The following is a 6,915-nucleotide window of genomic DNA, read 5'->3' on the forward strand; positions in this document are numbered from 1 at the left end:
AAAAAAAAAAAAAAAAAAAAAAAAAAAAGGAATCCTTCAAGAAACAGGAAAAGACTCCAAAACACCCAAAGACCTGGTTCTGCAGAAGACATTAAAGCAAAAATGCAAGCAAGTATAGAAAAAGCTGGTTTTCTTCCCAAAATGAAAGCCAAATTCATCAATTATGTGAAGAACTACTTCCAGATGACTGACCAGGAGGCTATTCAAGATCTCTGGCAGTGGGGAAGTCTCTTTAAGAAAGTGGTTTAAACAGTTTGTTAAAGTTTTCCATCTTCTTTTATTTCTGTAACAGTTGCTATCTGGCTATCCTTTTTATAATGTAAAGGGAGAACTTTCCCTACCGTGTTTAATAAATGTCGTCCAGGTCCCATTGCCAAGAATCTGTGGTCTGAAATGCCTGTTTAGTTTTTAAAGATGGGACTCCACCCTTTACTTGGTTTTAAGTATGTATGGAATGCTAAGACAAGACATAGTAGTCATGGGGATCAGACATGTAGATGGTAGGGAGACAAATATGCATGTGAAATAAACTCAGTATTTTAATAAAGTAAAAAAAATAAAGTTTTTATTTTACTTCTCGTTAGTCTGTCTTGATGTCCTAATACTGAAGGTCAAAATCACATTTGTTACAATTCTTTCCCACAGGGCTTCTCCATCCCAGGCCATGGGGGACCACCAAGCCACAGCCCATTAGGAAGCTAACCACGGGGCAGTAAGTGGCCAGCTAGGTAATGTGATCAGTCTTTACCATGGCTTCCCATCACGTACATTCCCAAATGCCCCTAGTGGGAAAGGCATCCACGACCCATTTGTGAGTAAGCTAGGCATGTTGAGATTATCAGTGCGGCAAGTGGATTGAGGGTTAGAAAAAATGCTGACAATGTTAACCTTACAAATATTTTAAAGACAATTTCAAATCCCCACATATTCTGGATCAGTGTCACAGTGGACTATGTGGAGATCAAAGGCACCAAAAAGCCTTTTGCTAGTTCTAAAATCTCAGCTGAGTGAAACAGTGCAACCACAAGGAGACGAGAGAGAATTATCTAGCTGCAAGAAAACAAGCCCAAGGCTTCCAGTGGTTCTATGTTGTAGTAAGTAGTGTGTTTATCATATATTACATTGTAACAAATTTAGAAATAAAGTACACAATAAACACAGTGTACCTGAATCATTCTGAAACTGTCACATACTCTCAACCTCATCTGTGGAAAATGATTACTGTTACACAATTTCCACAAAACAAGACCCTGGTGCCAAAAGGATTGGAAACCACTCCTTTAAAATATGTTCAATGTAGATGAAATCTTCATTTCAATATACTTGTACCTATAAATATTTTCAGGGTTGTTAAATACATTCTGATTGACTTTGCTCTAATAGGGGTATGGCATAATTTGTCTACAGTAAATTAAGATTAGTTTGTAAAAGATTCTCAGGCTAATGGCATTTGTCAGTAACTATTCAGAGTATTTAAATGATGATAGATGAGTGTTAATTCATGCTGATAAATAGAAAAGTTAGCATATTTAAAAATTGGGAAAGATAATGAGCTAAAAGTTCAAGGGTAAAGACTCATGTATCAACAGAAAGCTGTAAAATGCAGCCTTCTCCACCATGTAACCTTTCCTGCGCTGTCCTTGTCCAGTGAAGAACACTGCAGCTTAATGTTTGAGGAGTACACTTTACTTCTGGCTGACTTGGGTATTTTCACTTTTTATTGACTCTTTATCTCATTGTATATGCCTACATTAGTTAGCAAAATGCAAATGTCTGTAATCCCATCCCCCAAGCCAGAAAATATAGTATGCTAAAGAAAAGGAGAAAAGGAAAACAAGAGGGTTAGATCAGATCATCAGATCAGATAAGCAACTGCCAGGAAAGCACCAGAGGGCACAATTCGATCAATTAAATTTACGGTGGTGGAGAATACAGAATTAGGGACTGCACCCTGGGACTGATAAGTGATGGTAGCATCGATTAAAATGCAACCTTTTAAAAGTTTCTCAACTTTGATGTCTTAGTTTTGTTATTTATAGGATGGTGATAACATTTCCTAATTTATGGAGATTTATGAAAAGAAAAGAGATGTTATTGTTTTTATATAACATAGTGCTTATCAATGCTAGACTATTTGACACACTCTACAAATACAAATGCAATTTAATCATCATACTACTTCAATGTGTAGTAGTGTATGACACAGATCAGAATCTAAAGATTAGGCATTTTGTTTTCTGATTCTTAGTACTGAGAATCCTTCTAGGCAAACTGGAAAGCACTTAAAGTTGTGTGGATAGCATTGTCATATTCCCTTAAATTCAGAAAAATTGGGGCCAGTGAGATAGTTCAGTGGACTAAGCGCCCACTTAGGCAAGCTCAGGGACTGCGGTTCCATGCCTGGCACCACAGGGTGGGCTGAGCTGGCCAGAAGCTGGGTGTGGTGGCGCACGCCTGTAATCCCAGCGCTGGAGAGGCTGAAATCAGGAGATCACCACAAATCTGACCTTCATAGGGAGATTATGCAATGACCAAATACATCAAAAAACATTTTTTTTGCAAGAAAAATCATTGTACATATTTAGAAGTAAATTTTTATTTACTCTTTATCATTGAAAGTAATTTTTAGGGCCAGTCAAATAGCTCAGTGAATTAAAGCGCCTGTGAGCAGGTGCAGGGGCTGGGGGTTCAATCCCCAGGCCTGCCATGCTGGCCCTACCCCCACGGTGCGCTGAGAGGACAACTGAGACTGGTCGTGGTGGCACACACCTGTAATCCCAGCTCTTGGGAGGCTGTGAACAGGTGGATCATTACAAATCTGATCTAGTAGTGAGCCCTTGAACACCCTGTAGACCTTTCCCTAAAATATATAACGTAATTCCAAATAAAAAATTTTTTAAAAAGAAAGTAATTTGTTCATATGCATGTATTTTATTATGCTTTTGGATTTTGCACTTGCAAGTTTTAATTCATACTGATAAACTTCACTTTTTTAAAACTTTTTAAAATTTTTTACTTATTGATTGACTTAGTACAAATCTAGCTGTGCAGCTCAGACTCAAAATGATGCTCGGCATGTGGTAACTGGAATTGAACCTGGGTTTGTGTGCTTGCCAGGCAGGTGCTTAGACTGCTGAGCTATCTCCCAAGCCCCACTTTATAAATCAGATTTAAATTTATAGAAAAATTTGGCACAAAGTCTAAGTGTTTCCCACTGACCTCTGCCCCCCGGTAGAGCCTTCTGTATGTATCCACCGCTACATGTGATGGCAAGTAGATTCCCTGGCCCACAGTGTTCTCTGTTCCCCATCTGCCTATCAATTTCTGGCCCACACTCTTGGCAACAACTGATCACTCCATGCCCGCTACACTTCTGACTTTTCCGGAAAATCGTATATTTGTAATCACAGAATATACAACATTTCATTTTGCATTTTTTTATTTAGGAATTTGCTTTTAAGTTTTCTCCATGTCTTTTCATGGCTTTAACTCTCCTTTCTTGTCCGTCTTAAACAGTATTCTGTTATTTAAACGCACAACAGATTGTTCATCAGTTCACCTACAAGAAGGAAATTTGCCTGCTTTCTAGTTTTGACAGTTTTAAACAAAAGTGCTATAAACATTCATGTGCAACGCTTTTGAGCAGACACGTGTTTTCTACTCTGCTGGGCAAACACAAAGCAGTGTAATTTCTGCATTATGTAATTAGAGCATGTTTACTTTTACTCAGAACTGTACAACTGCCTTCCAAAATACATACATAATTGTACAGGCTCAGCAGCAGTGGAGTAAAGTTCCATCCATTTCATAGCTTTTCTCACCTTTGCTGTTAGATTTTGGATTCTGGCCATTCTAAGAAAAGCATAGGGATAGCTGACCCTTGTATAAATTTATGCCTTATCGGTTTGAGCACCTTGTCATTTGCTTGTCATCTATGAATCTTTGCAAAAAGTCTCCTCAGTCATTTGTTTGTTTTCAGTAATGACTGGTCATCTTATTATTGAGTTTTATGAATTATTTGTATAGTTATCACACAGGAATTTGAAAGTATTTTATGGAAAATACATGACTTATCTTATTCTGGTGACTGTATTTTCAGAACACACATTTTTAATGTTAACGCAGTCCAAACTATCTAATAATTTTTATGGATTCTGCCTTATAAAAAAGTTATTAACATACATAAGGTCATAGAACTTTTATGTATTATTTTATGTGGATTTTACTGCTTTGCATTTTATATTTAGATTCATGATTCATTCTGAGTTAGTTTTTTTGTCCTGTATGGTTCCTGTTAGGACTCTTCCTGAAGTCTTTGTCTCCTTCTTTTTCTACTGTTCCCCTCCTTCTCCCCTTTCTCCTTCCTCTCGCCTCTTTTTCTCTTTTCTCCTTCCTCTCCTTCACTCCTCCCTTTTCCTCCCCTGCTCTCTCCTCCCCACCTCCTTTCTTTTCTTCTTCTTCATATTCATATCCAGTTGTTCTAACACCACCTAGTCATCTTCTTTGTTGCCTTGTAAATTGCCTTTTTCCTTTGTAAAATGTCCATGGATTTTATTTCTGCGGTTCTCTTTCTGGGGCTCTATTACTTAGCATGGGTCTATTCATCTGTTCTTCAATATTATGTGGATGTAATTACTGTAGCTCTATAGTTACATCTTTAGTGTTGGTATTGACAGCACTCTCACTCTGTCAATATCTTTAACACTGTTGGAGACCATATTTTCTGTTTCTTTATATGAAATTTAGCATCAGATTGTCAATATCCCCAAAATAACTTGCTGAGATTTTATGTGGAATGTGTTGAATACATAGATCTTGTTAGCAAAGGCATTGCCAAGACGTCTTGATGATAGCAAGTCTTCCTTTCTATGGTATTGAATCTCCCCGTTGGTTTATTTCTTTCACTTCTTCAAAGTTTCATCGTTTTCCACATAGAGAATTTGTATACTTGTACCATTTGTATGCCTATTATTTATTTTTGGAATGAAAATGTAAGCGGTGTTACATTTTTAACTTAAAATAATGCTTGTTCATTGGCAGCAGGCAGGAAGTTGACTTTTATATATTAATCATTTCCATGCAATCTTTCTTTAGGTGATTATTCATTCTAAGAATTCATTTGTCAATTCTTTTAGATTTTCAGCACGCACAATCTGTCACGTTAAAGCAAAGATATTTTCCTTCTTTCCCACCTTTACAATTTAAGTTTTCTCGAGCTACCTAGGATCTTGAAAAGTGTGGTAAGAGGGAGCTATCTTTCCTGGTTTCTGGTGATAAGTGGAAACCATCCAGATTCCAGACTCTCACCATTAAGTATGAGGGCCACCGTAGAATATTTTATGTGATGGTTATTAAACTGATAAAGTGCCTTTCTTTTCCTAGCTTACTAAATGTTTTTACCATGCATAATGTCATATTTCACCAAAAGTTGTATGTGCATGCATTCATATAATTATGTGATGGTTTTCTTTCTACTTATCCACTAGAATGTTTAGCATATTAATCATAGTTGCTTCAAATATCTGCTCTGATAGTGCTAAAATCCATGCCTCTTACAAGTCTGATTTATTTTAGTGAAACAATATCACACTCTTGGTTACTATTGTTACATAATGATTTATTATATGTTCCACTTTAACCTTGTACAAAATATTACAGTATTTTGCTCTTTTAGATTATTGATTTCCAATTTTAAAATATACACTTATAACAATATTTCTGTGATTTTGAATGGAATTAAAATATACCTGTATGTTAATTTGGGGTGACATTTTCTCTGTACTATATTGATTCTTTAAGTATATGAAAAAATAGTATATGTCTCAATTTATTTAGACCTTCTATAACTTCTCTAATTAACACTATACTATGTGTATAGCTAGTTTTAGACCTAAGGATTTTACTCTTTTTGAACAATTACATTTTTAATTGTGTGCCCATATGTTGATTATATGAATATAAAAATGCAATTGTTTTTATCACTTTGTCTGATAAGCATGAACATTGAAGAATTTACTCATTAGATTTAGGAGGGGATTTGAGAATTCCTGAGATTTTATAAATTGACAAAGTGTATACCTGTTGTGTACCTCCTGTTTCTGGCAATGCAGGCCTTTCACCCTTTTATTTATCTTTGTCCTGCAAAGTACTTCTGTAAGATAATTAGAATGAACATCCTGGTCTTTTTTAGGTACTGTAGAAAAATTGCTCAGTCTTTTATCATTAAGTACATGATAGCTACAGATTTTAGTTATCAGTTTGAAGATGTTTATGCTATTCTTAATTTTGAAGACTTTTTAAAATTATGAATGGGTATAAAGTTTTGTACTGGTTGATATGATCATGTTATTCCTAATTTGATTTGTTGATTTTCTATTAATGTGGTGAATCGTGAATGGCTGCCCTCTAGTTTGTATTCCCTTTCTCTATTACTAAATTTTACTCAAAAATATTTCCATAATCTTGGCACTACACTGATAAGGAATATTGTTCTGTACTTTGAATTTTTTGTAATGTCTTTGTTTTTGTGTCAGTGTAGCAATAGTTTTGTAAACTACAACTGAAAATGTTTGTTTTTTCTTCTTGAATCTAGAAGAGGTGCAGAATTTATGCTATTTCTTTGAGTTTGATGGACTGCTCCAGGTTAATAAACAAAAGCAAGATTTTTCAAGAAGATTCTTGCAAACAGATCATAACAATTCATTAAAAAGATTATAGATCATCATTAGGTTAGCTTTATCCCAAAGATGTGAGAGCTCAATATATATAAATGAATAAATATAGCATGCCACTTAAACAAAAGCAAGAACAAAAATCTCTTTGTCTGTCTGTCTGTCTCTGTCTCTGTGTCTGTCTTTGTCTCTCCATCTGTCTGTCTGTCTGTCTCTGTCTCTGTGTCTGTCTTTGTCTCTCCAT

Source organism: Octodon degus, unplaced genomic scaffold (genome assembly GCF_000260255.1).
Source record: "Octodon degus isolate 3935 unplaced genomic scaffold, OctDeg1.0 scaffold00159, whole genome shotgun sequence".
Taxonomy (NCBI): domain Eukaryota; kingdom Metazoa; phylum Chordata; class Mammalia; order Rodentia; family Octodontidae; genus Octodon; species Octodon degus.